Raw genomic sequence first — 16,144 nt, 5'->3', positions numbered from 1 at the left:
TGCAAACGAATCTGACTAGCATCCATGAAGACGCAGGTTCGATCCCTGGCCCTTGCTCAGTGGGTTAAGGATCTGGTGTTGCCATGAGCTGTGGTGTAGGTTGCAGACACAGCTTGGGTCTGGTGTGGCTGTGGCATAGGCCGGCGGCTACAACTCCAATTCAACCCCTAGCCTGGGAATTCCATATGCCATGGGTGTGGCCCTAAAAAGATAAAAAAAAAAAAAAAAAGAATGGATGCAATGAGAAGAAGATGAGTAAGCGATGGATTTTCTAAGATATACTTAATTATACAAGAACAATATACTTTGGCCCGTCGACAATAGGAACTGATGTAAAATTTACCATGACATTAAAGGGTTCCCTACAGACTAAAGGAGAATAGATCATCTATCATGATAGTCACATAGGTATAATAAATTTGTGAGTGCATGTAGTATAGGTACATATACAGATATTTTAAAATATTTCAAATGATACTTTAAAAATACATACCTGGCAAAACACAGGTTTATGGATACTGGAAAAAATTGCAACAGCTCCTCTGAATCCCTGTAGTCACTAGGGAGTTTATCTACACAAGGCACTTAGAATGAATGAGCTCTGCAGCCAATAGATTAACATCCATCCACTGTGCAAAGAGAGCTGATGCTCCCAACTGTTTACCCAATAGCTCTAACCGAGCCTTTGCAGCAAAGTCCTTCTTCATGTATTCCACAAATCCATAGCCTTTGGAACAGCCAGTGACTTCACTGTAGACCAGAAAACATCTCTCGATATTTCCATAAGCACGAACGAGTTCTTCAAACTCTTCTAATGTAAAGAAGTGGGTAAGTTGGTAATACACAGCAAAGCATCTGTTGGCTGGAGCTGGACTATTAAGTCTTTTCCTCGAAAAGAATATTGATGAAACGTCTGAATTGCTTTCTGGGCTTGTTCACCATTCAATAAGGTAACAAAAGCTGGAAGAAGAATGTATGAGAGTTTTCTGAGCCAGTGTTTTCAAACATTTTGGACCATGATCCATGGTAAGAAATACATGGTTTATACCTGTGCCTCAGTACAATACAGATTGAAATTTCTGGAACACCATTCCATGTGTGATGCACGCTGATATTTTCTATTCTATTTCACTATTTTTATTTATTTATTTATTTATCTTTTTTCCATTTCTTGGGCTGCTGCTGGCATATGGAGGTTCCCAGGCTAGGGGTTGAATCAGGGCTGTAGCTGCCAGCCTACGCCAGAGCCATAGCAATGCGGGATCCAAGCCACGTCTGCGACCTACACCACAGCTCACAGCAACGCTGGATCCTTAACCCACTGAGCAAGGCCAGGGATCGAACCCTCAACCTCATGGTTCCTAGTCGGATTTGTTAACCACTGAGCCACAACGGGAACTCCTTTTTTCACTATTTTTAAATGCTGACATCTCCACTTAACTAATTTCAAAACCAGTAAAGTATAGAAAGTATATTAGGAGCTCCACTATATTCTATGGGAATTGGGGGGTAATCTTTTCAAACTACATACAAATTTGATATTTTTCCTCCAATATCACATGCTGTAAAAATTTACAAACCTTTCTTCTCAGCAAGTTCTAAAAGACCCTGTGTGATAACAACAACTTAAAAAACCAAAAGCATAGCAAAAAGATAGCAAAATGCCAGAAGAAGCCAATTCTTTCTCCAATTTATATATGTGTCCTTAAAATCAAACATACTGAAACAAAGTACACACACACACAATCTGGTATGCTCTTTGGATGAACAAGATGGTATGAAAAGATCACAGGATTATGATATTAGACAAGTAGATTAACTTTGAAATTTGTGAAACAAACAAACAAAAAATCCTGTCTACCTAATTAAGTTGTTCCGGCATCAAGCAATAAATACACATGGCAATTTATAAAATCTAAAACATGATACAAATATGAAGTTCGAAATCAATGAAATATCATGCACACATCTAGTAAAATTAAAATGTAGTCTTAGGAGTTCCCGTCGTGGCGCAGTGGTTAACGAATCCGACTAGGAACCATGAGGTTGCGGGTTCAGTCCCTGCCCTTGCTCAGTGGGTTAACGATCCGGCGTTGCCGTGAGCTGTGGTGTAGGTCGCAGACGCGGCTCGGATCCCGCGTTGCTGTGGCTCTGGCGTAGGCCGGTGGCTACAGCTCCGATTCAACCCCTAGCCTGGGAACCTCCATATGCCGCGGGAGCGGCCCAAGAAATAGCAACAACAACAACAGACCAAAAGACAAAAAAAAAAAAAAAAAAAAAAAAGTAGTCTTATCAAACTGTTTATCTATTGTCATAAAAAACAAAGAATATAAAGATTTTAAGGAGTTTCCTGTGGCACAACAGGTTAAGGATTTGGCATTGTCACTGCAGCAGCTTGGGTCATTGCTGTGGTTCAGGTTCAGTTCCTGGCCTGGAAACTTCTGCATGCTGTGGGTGCAGCTTTAAAAAAAAAAAAAAAAAAAAAAAAGGTTTCTGGCAATATAAGAAAAGTTTAAAACGCTAATTAAAAGAAACAACACAGGGCAAACTGTAAATTACAAGACACTGCTCCCTCAACGTTCCTGCCTCTCTGGAATATTCGGTGGAGTTGCTCCATCTGAGCATCTAACTTACTAAAATTCAGTGATAACAACATGGCAAATCTATCCATAGCGAGGGAGAAAGAAAGCTTTAAATAGTGTGGACAATCCTGCCTGTCCTTTCACTCAATCTGCTCTTCCCTCAGTTGGTCTCAGAGCCCATGCGGTTCTCAGACTGTGAGCATCTCACCACCCTGAGCGTGATGCTAACATTTAAAGAAATACGGTTTTCATTTAACGGGACCACCACATACAAGGGAACGACTTACAAAGGGACAGCTAACTCTTCCAACACTAGGGGTAAAATAGGTTTGCTGCACTTATTGAGAGACTATCCCTAGGTTTCCAACATCCGTTACTCAAGAACCTGAGTTATTTTGATTCTGTGCTTTTCTCTCCTTATGCTGACACAGAATGCCACTTAATGATATTCTGCTAAAACTAGCAGACAAGCCAACAACAATTTGTAGGACTAGTTATATTCCTGTATCAGCCCATAAGCTCATCAGTTCATATTTGATTTGAATTCTCAGGATATTGGAAACTTTTAACCATGCCTTCACTTCCTTGATAAAGTTCTTCCTGATTTTCTTTCACACCTGCCCAAGCACTCCTTCCCCATTTCCTTTGCTATATTTTTCTGCTCCACTCACCCCTGTAAGGTGGTAACACTTAAGGCTGCTTCCTGGCAGAGTCACATACAGTAACACCAGTATCCTGTTCAATAGGATACTTGAACAGTATCCCTATTCAAGCAGTGGGATACTGTTTCCCCGTCTACCTTCCCATCTCTACAGATCAAGGTACAGATCAATACCCTGAGAGCAGCCCATGTGACATCTGGACAGCAGTTCTTTCTGGCACAGCTACAGTGTGCTTCTTACCGTTTACTCTCCAGACTTTGTGAAGCCACTAGATTCCTTTAGTTATTTATTTTGCTTTTTAGGGCTGTTCCCGTGGCATATGGAGGTTCCCAGGCGAGAGGTCGAATCAGAGCTACAGCTGCCAGCCTACACCACAGTCACAGCAACATGGGACCCGAGACGCGTCGGTGACCTACACCACAGCTCATGGCAATGCCAGATCCTTAACCCACTTTTCGAGGCCAGGGATAGAACCTGCAATCCTCATGGATACTAGTGGGGTTCGTTACCACTGAGCCACAACAGGAACGCCATGTCTTGATTATTGTGAATAGTGCTATGAACTTGGGGTACATTTTATTTTTTGGCTGCACCCACAGAATGTAGAGTTTCCTAGGCCAGCTACTGACCCAAAGCCTCGGCAGTGACAATGCTGGATCCTCAACCTGCTGCACTACCAGGGAACTTGGGGTACATTTTAAATACTTCTTATAATGCAAATTTGATGGTAATGAATTCTTTCAGCTTTTATATAAATAAAAACATCTTTCTTCACCCTCACTTTTAAAAGATATTTTTGGTGAGTAAATAATTCTGTGGGATTTTTTGTGTCAAAATGACACACAAGGAATTTCCGACGAGGCGCAGCGGAAACGAACCCGACTAGGAACCATGAGATTGCGGGTTCAACCTCTGGCCTTGCTCAGTGGGTTAAGGATCCAGCGGTGCTGTGAGCTGTGGTGTAGGTCGCAGACGTAGCTTGAATCTGGCATTGCTGTGGCTGTGGTGTGGGCCAGCGGCAACAGCTCCGATTAGACCCCCAGACTGGGAACTTCCATATGCCGCAGGAACGACCCTAAAAAGACAAAAAAAAAAAAAAAAAAAGACACATAACATTACATTAGTTTCAGTTCACAAGTAACAATTCAATATATATATACACACACGGTGAAATAACTGTCCTAATAAGTCTAGTTAACATTCATCATCATACATAGTTACAAAAATTTAGGGAGGGGTGGAGATGAGAACTTCTAAGATCTACTTTCTTAACAACTTTCAAAAGCATTACAGTACTTGAGTTCCCGTCCCTCAGTGGTTAATGAATTGGACTAATGCATCAGACTAGGAACCATGAGGTTGAGGGTTCGATCCCTGGCCTTGCTCAGTGGGTTAAGGATCCGGTGTTGCCATGAGCTGTGGTGTAGGTCGCGGACAAGGCTCGGATCCAGCGTTGCTGAGGCTCTGGTGTAGGCCGGTGGCTACAGCTGCGATTCAACCCCTGGCCTGGGAACCTCCATGTGCCGCAGGAGCAGCCCTAGAAAAGGTAAAAAGACAAAAAAAAAAAAAAAAAGGCGCTACAGTACTATTAACTACAGTAGCCATGTATACATTACATGCCATGACAATTATTTTATATGGAAGTTTTTACCTTAGGACTCCCTTCACCCATTTTCCTGCTATCTGTACCCCTGGCAACACCAGTATGTTCTCTGTATCTATGAGTTCATGTTTTGTTTGTTTGTTTTAAGATTTCACCTATAAGTGAGATCATACAGTATTTGTCTTTCTCTATCTGACTTATTCCTTAGAATAATGCTCTCAAGGCCCAACCATCTTGTCACAAATGGCAAGATTTTTTTTTTTTTTTTAATCTTTTTGCCTTTTCTAGGGCAGCACCCGAGGCAATTGGAGGTTCCCAGGCTAGGGGTCTAATCGGAGCTGTAGCCTCCGGCCTACATCACAGCCACAGCAACTCAGGATCTGAGCCACGTCTGCGACTTGCACCACAGCTCACAGCACCGCTGGATCCTTAACCCACTGAGCAAGGCCAGGGAGCGAACCTGAAACCTCATGGTTGTAGTCAGACTTGTTAATCACTGAGCCTGGACAGGAACTCCAGATTTCATTCTTTTTTTAGGCTAATAGCCCATTGTTTACATGTATCACATCTTTATCCATTCAGCCATTGGTAACCACCTAGGTTCTTTCCATGTCTTGACTATGGTAAATAACACTGCAATGAACATGGGGGTGCATTTTTTTTTGTTTTTGTTTTCTTCAGATTAATACCTTGAAGTGGAATTACCACACAACATGGTAGTTCCATTTCTTTTTTTTTTTTTTTTTTGGTCTTTTGTCTTTTTAGGGCTGCACCTGTGGCATAGGGGTCTAATCGGAGCTACAGCTGCCGGCCTATACCAAAGTCACAGCACTGGGGGATCTGAGCTGCATCTGCAACCTACACCACAGCTCATGGTAACACCTGATCCTTAACCCACCAAGCGAGGCCAGGGATAGAACCTGCAACCTCATGGTTCCAAGTCAGAGTCGTTTCCACTGTGCCATGAAGGGAACTCTCATTTTTTAATTTTTAAGGAAACTCCATCCTGTTTCCCACAATGGTTATACCACCTTCCATTCCCACCAATAATGCACAAGGGTTCCTTTTTCTTCACATCCTCTCCAACCCTTATGCCTTGTTTTGATAATAGCTAATCTAACAGTAGGAGGTGATGTATCATTGCGGTTTTGATTTGCATTTCACTGATGATTAGTGATATTGAGTACCTTACCATTAATCTGTTGGCCACCTCCTGTATGCCTACTTTGGAAAAATGTCTATTCAGATCCTGTGTCAAGTTTTTAATCAAATCATTTATTCTTCTGCTGAGTAGTATGAGTTCTTTATATATTATGGATATTAGCCCCCTATCAGATATATGATTTGAAATATTTTCTCCCACTAAGTAGGTTGCTTTTTCATTTTAATGGTTTCCTTTGCTGTGCAGAAGACTTTTAGTTTGATGTAGTCTCACTTGTATATTTTTACTACTGTTGCCTTTGTTTTAGTGTCAAATCCAAAAAATCATTGCCAAAACTAGTATGAAGAAACATACTGCATATGTCTTCTTCTAGGAGTTTTAAGATTTCAGATTTTAAAGTTGAAGTCTTTAATCCATTCTGAGTTAATTTTTGTATAAGGCATAAGATAGTGGTCCAAACTCATTATTTTGCCTATGGTTGTCCAGTTTTCCCAACACCTTTTTTTTTTTTTTTTTTTTTTTTTTTTTTGTCTTTTTGCCTTTTCTAGGGCCGCTCCTGTGGCATATGGAGATTCCCAGGCTAGGGGTCGAATCAGAGCTGCAGCCACCAGCCTACACCACAGCCACAGCAACATGGGATCTGAGCCGAGTCTGCAACTACACCACAGCGCACAGCAGCGCCGGATCCTTAACCCATTGAGCAAGGCCAGGGATCGAACCTACAACCTCATGGTTCCTAGTTGGATTTGTTAGCCAGTGAGCCATGATGGGAACTCCTCCCAACACCATTTATTGAAGAGACTGTCCTTTCCCCATTGTGTGTTCTTGGCTCATTTGTCCTAAATTAATTGACCATAAAAGCAGGGGCTTATTTCTAGGCTCTGTATTCTGCTCCATTGATAAACGTTTCTGTTTTTAATGTCAATACTGTTTTAATCACTATAGCTTTGTAATAATATAGTCTGAAATCAGAAAGTCTGAGGCTTCCAGCTTTGTTCTTCTTTCTCAAGACTGCCTGGGGGATTCAGGGTATTTTGCATACCAATTTTAAGAATATTCTATTTTTGTGAAAAATGTCAATGGAATTTTGATAGTGATTGCACTGAATCTGTAGATTGCTTTCCGTGGTGTGGACATTTTAACAATATTCTTTCAGTTCATGAGCTGGAATATCTTCCATTTATTTGTGTCTTCAGTTGCCTTAATTAGTGTCTTAATAATTCTATGGTGAATTTTTTCCTCCTTTTCAGCAAAGAAAGAAAAGATTCTGCCCCACAGTCTTCTCACCTGAACTGTTTCCAAGAAATACACAGTCATCTTTGTCTTTTTCCATTTAAACATAATATGTCCTTTTTTAGGGGCTGTTTTTAAGATACTCCTTTTTTATTTCCCTGTTTAGAGCTGCACCTGTGGCATATGGAAGTTCCAGAGCCAGGGGTCAAATCAGAGCTGCAGCTGCAGGCCCATACCACTTGGTTGTAATTTTGTTTTTTTGTTTTTTGTTTTGTCTTTTTGCCACTTCTTGGGCCGCTCCTACGGCATATGGAGGTTCCCAGGATAGGGGTCTAATGGGAGCTGTAGCCACTGGCCTATGCCAGAGCCACAACAACGCTGGACCCGAGCCCCGTCTGCGACCTACACCACAGCTCACGGCAATGCTGGGTTCTTAATCAACTGAGCAAGGGCAGGGATGGAACCTGCAACCTCATGGTTCCTAGTCGGATTCGTTAACCACTGCGCCACGACGGGAACTCATAATTTTGTTGTTTTTATCAGAGAAGGTGAGCCCTAGTCCTTCTATTCTGCCATCTTAATCCCATCCCATGTCTGGTAATTTTAAACTGGATACCAGACACTGTAAATTTTTACCTTACTGGGTATTGAGTGTTTTTGTATTTATATATTCTTAAATTTCGTTTTAGGTTGTGGTAAAGATATCAGGAATGAACTAGATCCTTTCTGGGCTTGCTTTTAAATTTCTAGCATCATTAGTCTAGGCTTAATTTTCTCCACTCTTAAGAAAAAAACCCAAATTCCTGATCAATCATGAATTATGGTGTCTATCATCCTAGTTGGTAGGAATAGCACCATTCCTGGCCCTGCATGAGCTGCAGTGCCTTTGTCAATATTCATAACATTGAAATTGTACATAACCTACAAACCAGTAATCCGCTTGTGGTGAAAGAGCTGCGATGTATACTAGAACACAAGTAAAAGTATATTCATGGCAGTATTACTTGAAATACTGGAAAAGTTAAAGTTTCCTAAAGGCCTATCAATAATGAATAGATTGGAGTTACCATCATGGCACAGTGGAAATGAATTCAACTAGGAACTATGAGGTTGTGGGTTCAATCCCTGGCCTTTCTCAGTGGGTTAAGGATCGGGTGTTGCTGTGAGCTGTGGTGTAGGTCGCAGACATGGCTCGGATCCCACATTGCTGTGACTGTGATGTAGGCCAGAAGCTGTAGCTCCAATTCAGCCTATAGCCTGGGAACCTGCACATGCCACTAGTGCAGCCCTAAAAAGCAAAAAAAAAAAAAAGAATAGATTTATCAATGATGATAAGTTCACAGGACAGACTAATATGTGGGAGTTTAAATCAATGAACTAGAGCTACATGTATCAGTGTGAAAAGATCCAAAATACAAGGCAAAGGTAAAAAAAGAAAAAAGAAACAAGTTTCCAAATGAAAAATACATTAGAATACTATTGAGGTTAAGGTTTTAAAAACACTATACAGTAAAATTTTAGTTGGGATGCTTTGACAAGAAACAGCTCCACAATTTCAATAGCTTCACAAAACAAAGGTGTTTTTTCCTCTTGTTTTTCATGCTGCACATCCCATGCTGTAAGGACGGAAGGGAGGGAAGGTGAAAGCTTCGCCCATTACAGTCACTCTGGAACCTGTGTTTAAAAAGGTTCTACAACCTTCCTCAATCACTTTAGCAAGTGGAAGGGTGAGCAATGGATCCTACTAGCTCCATAATCTTCCACCTAGAGGGAATATATCTCATTCATACTGCACTTCATTCATCGAAAAAAGCAAATCACATGTCCACTGGTAACTTCAAAGAGGGAGAGAGCAGCACTATCTTATCTCATGCCCAGATAAAAAAGAAAAAGAATCTGTGAACAGCTTTAAGGACTATCACAATAGAATGGCACAGACTGGAAAACATGCGTCAAATTCATAAATTCTTGCCCTTTTGTAAGGAGTGAGGGAGGGAATGGAATCAGAGAGGGACAGGAATTGGATTTCATCTTTAACTGTAATATTCATTTTTTTAATAATTGTCTTTATAAGTTTAAAAAAAATGCAGAATTCCTGACCATAGTATTAGAGGTATTTATTCTAGATCTCCATTAGGGCTCTATCATCTGTATGATATTTTTAAGGACAAAAAATACTTTTAAAAAGTTCTCTTGTGGTGCAGTGCATTAAGGATCCACCATCATCACTGCAGCAGCTTGGGTCACTGCTGTGGGCATGGGTTCGATCCCTGGCCTGGGGAATTCCACAGGCTGCTGGTGCAGCCAAAAAAACGAAACTTAAAAAAAGACTTTTTATTGAGGTATAATCAACATATAACATTACAGTTTCAAGTATACAACATAATGACTTGATATCTGTATGTACTGTGAAATAATCACTACAGTTAGTCTAGTTAACATCTATTACCATACATAGTTACGATTTTTTCTTGGGATAAGAACTTTTGGGATCTACTCTCTTAGCAACTATCAAAAGTGAAACACAGTATTATTAACTATAATAATCATTCCTGTACATTACACTCTCAGTACTTATTTTATAACTGGCAGTTTGTACCTTCTGGCACTCTTTGCCCATTTCATCAAACCCTTACAAAAAACATTTTAAAAACACAAAATATTTCAATAAAATATTTGCTAATTTGGGAGTTGGTATATACATAATGACATAATGGTTATATCATCCTTTCACTTATTTTTTTCATCTCAGAGAGATGTTTTTAAACATTTATATACCTTATGTACACAAAGAAAATAAATCTAGTTTAGACTTTAATCTCAGATATAGAACAAATACACAGAACTATTAAACGTTTTTCCCAATTTGTATAACAGTCAAATCATAATCTATTCACTAAGTTCAATAATATATTACTAAAACTGAAGGATACTATGCATATCAAGAAAATTCATTGTTATATAACATTAGAATGTTCATTATAAAAATTCATAAAGCTCTAGCAATATTATATAATTTATATCTTTAAAACCAATGCAAATTCAATCTTTTGCCTTTTTTTTTTTTTTTTTTGCTTTTTTAGGGCCGCACTTGTGGCATATGGAGGTTCCCAGGCTATTGGGAGGTTCCCAGACTAGCGGTCCAATTGGAGCTACAGCTGCGAGCTACAGCTGCTGGCCTACACCACAGCCACAGCAATGCCAGATCTGAGCTGCATCTGCGACCTACACCAAATCTCATGGCAATGCCGGATCCTTAACCCACTGAGTGAGACCAGGCATTGAAACCTCAACCTCATGGTTCCCAGTCAGATTCATTTCCACTGCATCATGACGGGAACTCCTTTTTGCCTATTTATTTATTTTTTTTGTCTTTTTTTTTTGTTGTTGTTGTTGTTGTTGTTGTTGCTGCTATTTCTTGGGCCGCTCCCGAGGCATATGGAGATTCCCAGGCTAGGGGTTGAATCGCAGCTGTAGCCACTGGCCTACGCCAGAGCCACAGCAACGCGGGATCCGAGCTGCATCTGCGACCTACACCACAGCTCACGGCAACGCCGGATCGTTAACCCACTGAGCAAGGGCAGGGACCGAACCCGCAACCTCATGGTTCCTAGTCGGATTCGTTAACCACTGCGCCATGACGGGAACTCCATTTTTTGCCTATTTTTAATTGATTTATAATATTACATTAGTTTTGTGTGTACAACCTAGTGATTCCAAATGCTTATGGGTTATACTCCATTTAAATTTTTACAAAATATTGGTTACATTCCCTGCACTGTACAATATGTTCTTGTAGCTTATTTTATACATAATAATTTGTACCTCTTAGTCCCCTACCCTTATCTTGCCATTACCTGCTTCCTCTCCCACAGATAGCCACTACTTTGTTGTCTGGATCTGTGAATGTTTCTGTTTCATTCGTTTTATTTTTCAGATTCCATATATAAGTGATAAAATACAGTATTTGTCTTTCTCTGTCTGACTTACTTCATTAAGCAAAAGACTCTCCAGGTCTATTCATACTGTTGCAAAAGGCAAAAATTTCATTTTTTTTTTTATGGCTGAATGGTATTCCATTCTCTGTGTGAGTGTGTGTGTGTGTATATACACATAAACTCTTCTTTATTCATCTGTTGATAGACACTCAGATTACTCCCATATCTTGGCAACTATAAATAATGCTGCTATGAACACTGGGGTACAAGTATCCTTTTTTTTTTTTTTTTTGTATTTTCTAGGGCTGCTCCCGCGGCATATGGAGGTTCCCAGGCTAGGGGTCTAATCGGAGATGTAGCCGCCGGCCTACACCGCAGCCACAGCAACGCGGCATCCGAGCCTCATCTGCGACCTACACCACAGCTCATGGCAACGCCAGATCCTTAACCCACTGAGCAAGGCCAGGGATTGAACCTGCAACTTCATGTTTCCCAGTCAGATTCGTTAACCACTGAGCCACGACGGGAATTCCACAAGTGTCTTTCTGAATTAGTGTTTTCACTTTCTTCAGATATTTACCCAGGAGTGGAGTTACTGATCCCACGGTAGTTCTATTTTTAGTTGTGAGGAAGCTCAGTACTGTTTTCCCCAGGGGCTACACAATTTACATTCCCATCAACAGTCCCCTTTCTCTGCATTCTTCACAACATTTGTGACTTGTGCTCTTTTTGGTAACAGTCATAGTGACAGGTGTGAAGTGACACTCCTGTGGTTGTGATTTATAGTTCTCTGATGACTAGTGATGCTGAACATCTTTTCCTGTGCCTGTTTTCTTTGGGAAAAATTCAGGTCTTCTGCCCATTTTTTAATCAGGTTGTTTGGTTTTTTGATCTTGAGTTGTAATGAGCTCAATGTAATGATCTATTTTAGATATCAACCACTTATCGGTCATGTCATTTACAAATATTTCCCCCATTCAGTAGGTTTTTTCATTTTGTCAACAGATTTCTCCATTGGGCAAAAGCTTTTTCATTTAATTAGGACCCATTAATTTTTGCATTTGTTTCCTTTGCCTTAGGAAGGATATAAAAAAATGGTATGATTTATGTCAAAGAGTGTTCTGCCATTGTTTTCTTCTTGGATTTTTATGATTTTCAGCCTTATATTTAGGTCTTTAATCCAGTGAATTTAATTTTGTATATGGTATGAGAAAATGTTCCAATTGCATTCATTTACAAGAGCTGTCCAATTTTCTCAGCACCATTTCTTGAGAGACTGTCTTTTCCCCATTGCATGTTCTTACCTTCCTTGTCTTAGAATAATTGATCATAAGTGTCTGGGTTTATTTCTAGCCTTTCTATTCTGTTCCATTGATCTATTCATCTGGTTTTATACCAGTATCATACTGTTTTGATCACTGTAGCTTTTGTGTATAGTCTGAAGACAGGGCACATGATACATCCAGCTCTGTTCTTTTTCAAGATTGCTTTGGCTATTTGGGGTCTTCTGAGTTTCCATACATATATTTGTTCTACTTCTGTGACTAATGCTATCCAAATGGTACTGGATATGTAGATTGCCTTGGGTAGTATGGTTGTTTTAGCAATATCACTTCATCCATTCACTCTGTGAAAAACAGTATATCTTTCCATCTGTTTATAGCATCTTCAATTTCTTTCATCAGAGTCTTACAGTTTTCTGAGTACAGATCTATTACCACCTTAGATTTATTCCTAGGTTTGGTTTCTGCTTTTTTTATGTGATGGTGAATGGAACTGCCTTTCTTAATTTTTGGTAGTGCATTATTAGTGCATAGAAATGCAACAGATTTCTGCGTATTAATGTTGTACTCTGCAATTGCATTGAATTCATTGATGAATTTTTGGTGGCATCTTTAGAATTTTCTATGTATAGTGTTGTGTCATCTGCATACAGCGACAGTTTTACTTCTCCCTTTCCAATCTGGATTCTTTTTCTTTTTATTATCTGTACGCTGTGGCTAGGACTTCCAAAACTATGAAGAATAAAAGTGGCAAGAGTGGGCATCCTTGTCTTGGTGCTAATCTTAGAGGAAATGTTTTCAGCTTCTCACCATTGAGTATGATATTAGCTATGTGCTTATCATACGGCCTTTGTTGAAAGTTTCAATCATAAACAGATGTTGAATTTTGTCAAAAGCGTCTTCTGCATCTATTGAGATGGTCATGATTTTTATGCTTCAGTTTAATATGGTGTATCATACTGATTGATTTGTAGATACTGAACTATCCTTGCATCACTGGGATAAAGCCTGCTCTACCATAGTATATGACGCTTTCAATGTATTGTTGATTTCAGGTTGCTAATAATTTGTTCAGGATTTTTACATCTATGTTCATCAGTGATACTGTCCTGTGCTTTTCTTTTTGTGGTGTCTTTGGTTTCGGTATCAGGGTGATGCTGGCCTTGTAAAGTGAGTTCAGAAGTATTTCTTCCTCTGCAATTTTTTTCAAATAGTTTGAGGACAAGTGCTAACTATACTTTAAATATTTAGTTGAATTCACCTGTGAACCCATCTGGTGCTAGACTTCTGTTTGTTGTGAGTTTTTGTTACTCATTCAATTTAAATGCTCAGGTAACTGGTCTCTTCACATTTTCTATTTTTTCCTGGTTCCAATCTGGGTGGTTATACATTTCTAGCAGTTCATCCATTTCTTCTAGGTCATCCATTTTATTGGCATATAGTTGCGAATAGTAGTATGCCTGATGTTGTTTCTAAAGTCTCTTAAATTGTCATTTCTTTTCATTTTTTCTTCTGTTCAGCTTCGATAATTTCTACTACTGTCTTCCAGCTCACTGACTTGATGCTCTGTACCATTTAATCTACTCTTGATGCCGTCTAGTGTATTTTTCATTTCAGATATTGTATTTTTCATCTCTGGTTCCTTATATCTTCGAACTCCTTGTTAAAAACATTAACGTCTCACCCTGTTCCTCCTTTCTTCTCCAAAGTTCTCTGATCATCCTAACAATCACTACCTTTAACTATTTCGCAGGTATATTGCCTATTTCCACTTCCTTTAGTGCTTCTGGAGTTTTATCTTATTCTTTCATTTGGAACATGTTCCTTTGTCACCTCACTTTTCCTAACTTGCTGTTTCTTCCTCTGTGTACCTGGTAGGTTGGTTACACGTCCCAACCTTGAAGAAATGGTATTTTGAAGACGTCCTATGTATGCCAACAGCACATGCCTTTCCGGTCATTAGAGTTCCAGGCTCTGGGGGGGGTACCCTCTATGTGGGCTGCATGAGTCCTTCTATTGTTGGGGGTTGACTATTGTGGGAAGTGTGGTAGGTGTGGCTACCTGCTCTGGTTGGTTGCCAGGCCCTGCCTTCTAAGGCGGCTGCCAGTGGTTGGTTGGTGGGACCGTGTCTCAAGCTGAAGAGCCCCAGGAGATTCAGGAACTAGTTCTGCCTCTCTCGTTGGCAGAGATGCATTCTAGGGGGTAGGGTGGTTGCAGGGCTAAGGTTCCTAATCTAGTTTCAGCCTGCTGCTGGATGAGGCTGCTTCCTGATATGTCTGGCTGCAAGTTCTGGTGTCCTAAAGCTACTGCTATCCCACTGGCTGGATTCTGGGTCAGCTGGCTAAGAAGCCCAAAGAATCTTGGAGCTGGTGTTGGCCTGCTGGTGCGCAGGGTTGGGGCCCAGGGTGTCCCAGGGCTAGTGCCAGCTCACTGGTAGGCAAAGACAGGCCCCAGGTTTTCTAATTACAGGGCCCTGGGGTTCACAAAGCTGGTGTCTCTCCATGAGTAAGTGGTGCTGGATCCCAGGTACCATGGACTACAGGGTCTAAGATGCCTTAGATATGGTATTGGCCTGCTGGTGGGCAGGGCCAGGGCCTGGGGGGCCCAGGGCTGGTTTCATCCTGCTGTTGTGTTGGCTAGATCCTGCAGGGCACACTGTGGTGCTATGGTAGTCCTGAAGCTGTGTCTACCCACTGGTGTGTCGGGTTGGGGTCCAGGAGACTGGTGCCTGCCCACTGGTGGGTAAAATCAGGGTCTGGGGCCTGTGCCACCCCACTGGCAGGCAGAATTGGGTCCTGGGGCCTCTGACGTCAGGGACCAGGGATCCCAGAGCTGGTGTCAGACCACTGGTGGGTGAAGCTGAGGGCCAGGGGCCATCAAGACTCCTGCTGGCTCACTGATGGGTGGAGCCAGGTCCCAGGATCTCTGGCTGCAGGACTCTGGATATCCTTGAGCTGGTTTTTGCCCATTGGTGCATGGGGCTGGTTCCTGAATCTGGTGGCTGCGGAGTCCTGAGTGTCCTAAAGCTGGTGTTTGCCTCCAGGCAGGTGGTGCTGGTTCCTGGGGCAGCTGGTCTGAGAGGCTCAAAGTGTTTTAGAGCTGGTGCAGGCCTGCTGGTAAGTGGGCTGGCTCCTGCCATAGCGAGCTTCAAGGTTGTGGTAGTCTTGGGGCTGGTGCCTGCCTAATGGTGTGTATGGCTGATACTCGTGATATCCTGGGGCTTGTGTCTGCCACTTGAGTGTGAGTCTGGTTGAGAAGCTAGAGCCAGCTCCCTGGTGGGCAGGGCCACAGGGTCTTGGGGCTGGTGCCTGCCCCCTGGTGGTTCAGGTTGGATCCTGTGGTCTCTGGCTACAGGGCCCTGGGGGTCCTGGCTCCTACTTATGGACTGATATGTGGGCTGGTCCTCGCCCCTCTGGTAGACAGAGCCAGGTGCTAGGGTGGCTGTGGGCTCAAGAGGTTGTAAGGCAGCCTGCCTGTTGGTGAGGAAGCTGTGTCCCTACCCTGTTAGTTGTGTGGCCTGATGCATCCCAGAATGGCTGGTGGGCAGGGTCAGGTCAGGCACTAATAAGCTAGAAGAAGTATTTCAAAATGCTGCTTGCCAGCACCAGTGTCCATTGGTAAAAGGAGCTCCCCAACGGCTGTCACCAATACCATATGAATTTATGTGATTAAAATTTAGAA

At 41.5% G+C, this 16,144-nt stretch overlaps 1 pseudogene; it reads right to left on the bottom strand.

Moving 5' to 3' along the window:
• Positions 1-403: 403 nt before the first annotated feature.
• LOC110258405 overlaps positions 404-16,144 on the bottom strand; it is a 44,652-nt pseudogene continuing 28,911 nt past the window's right edge.

Source organism: Sus scrofa, unplaced genomic scaffold (assembly GCF_000003025.6).
Source record: "Sus scrofa isolate TJ Tabasco breed Duroc unplaced genomic scaffold, Sscrofa11.1 Contig1997, whole genome shotgun sequence".
In the NCBI taxonomy this organism is placed as follows: Eukaryota; Metazoa; Chordata; class Mammalia; order Artiodactyla; family Suidae; genus Sus; species Sus scrofa.
Note: the sequence above shows the minus strand (reverse complement) of the source record. Positions and strands in the feature narration are given on the sequence as shown.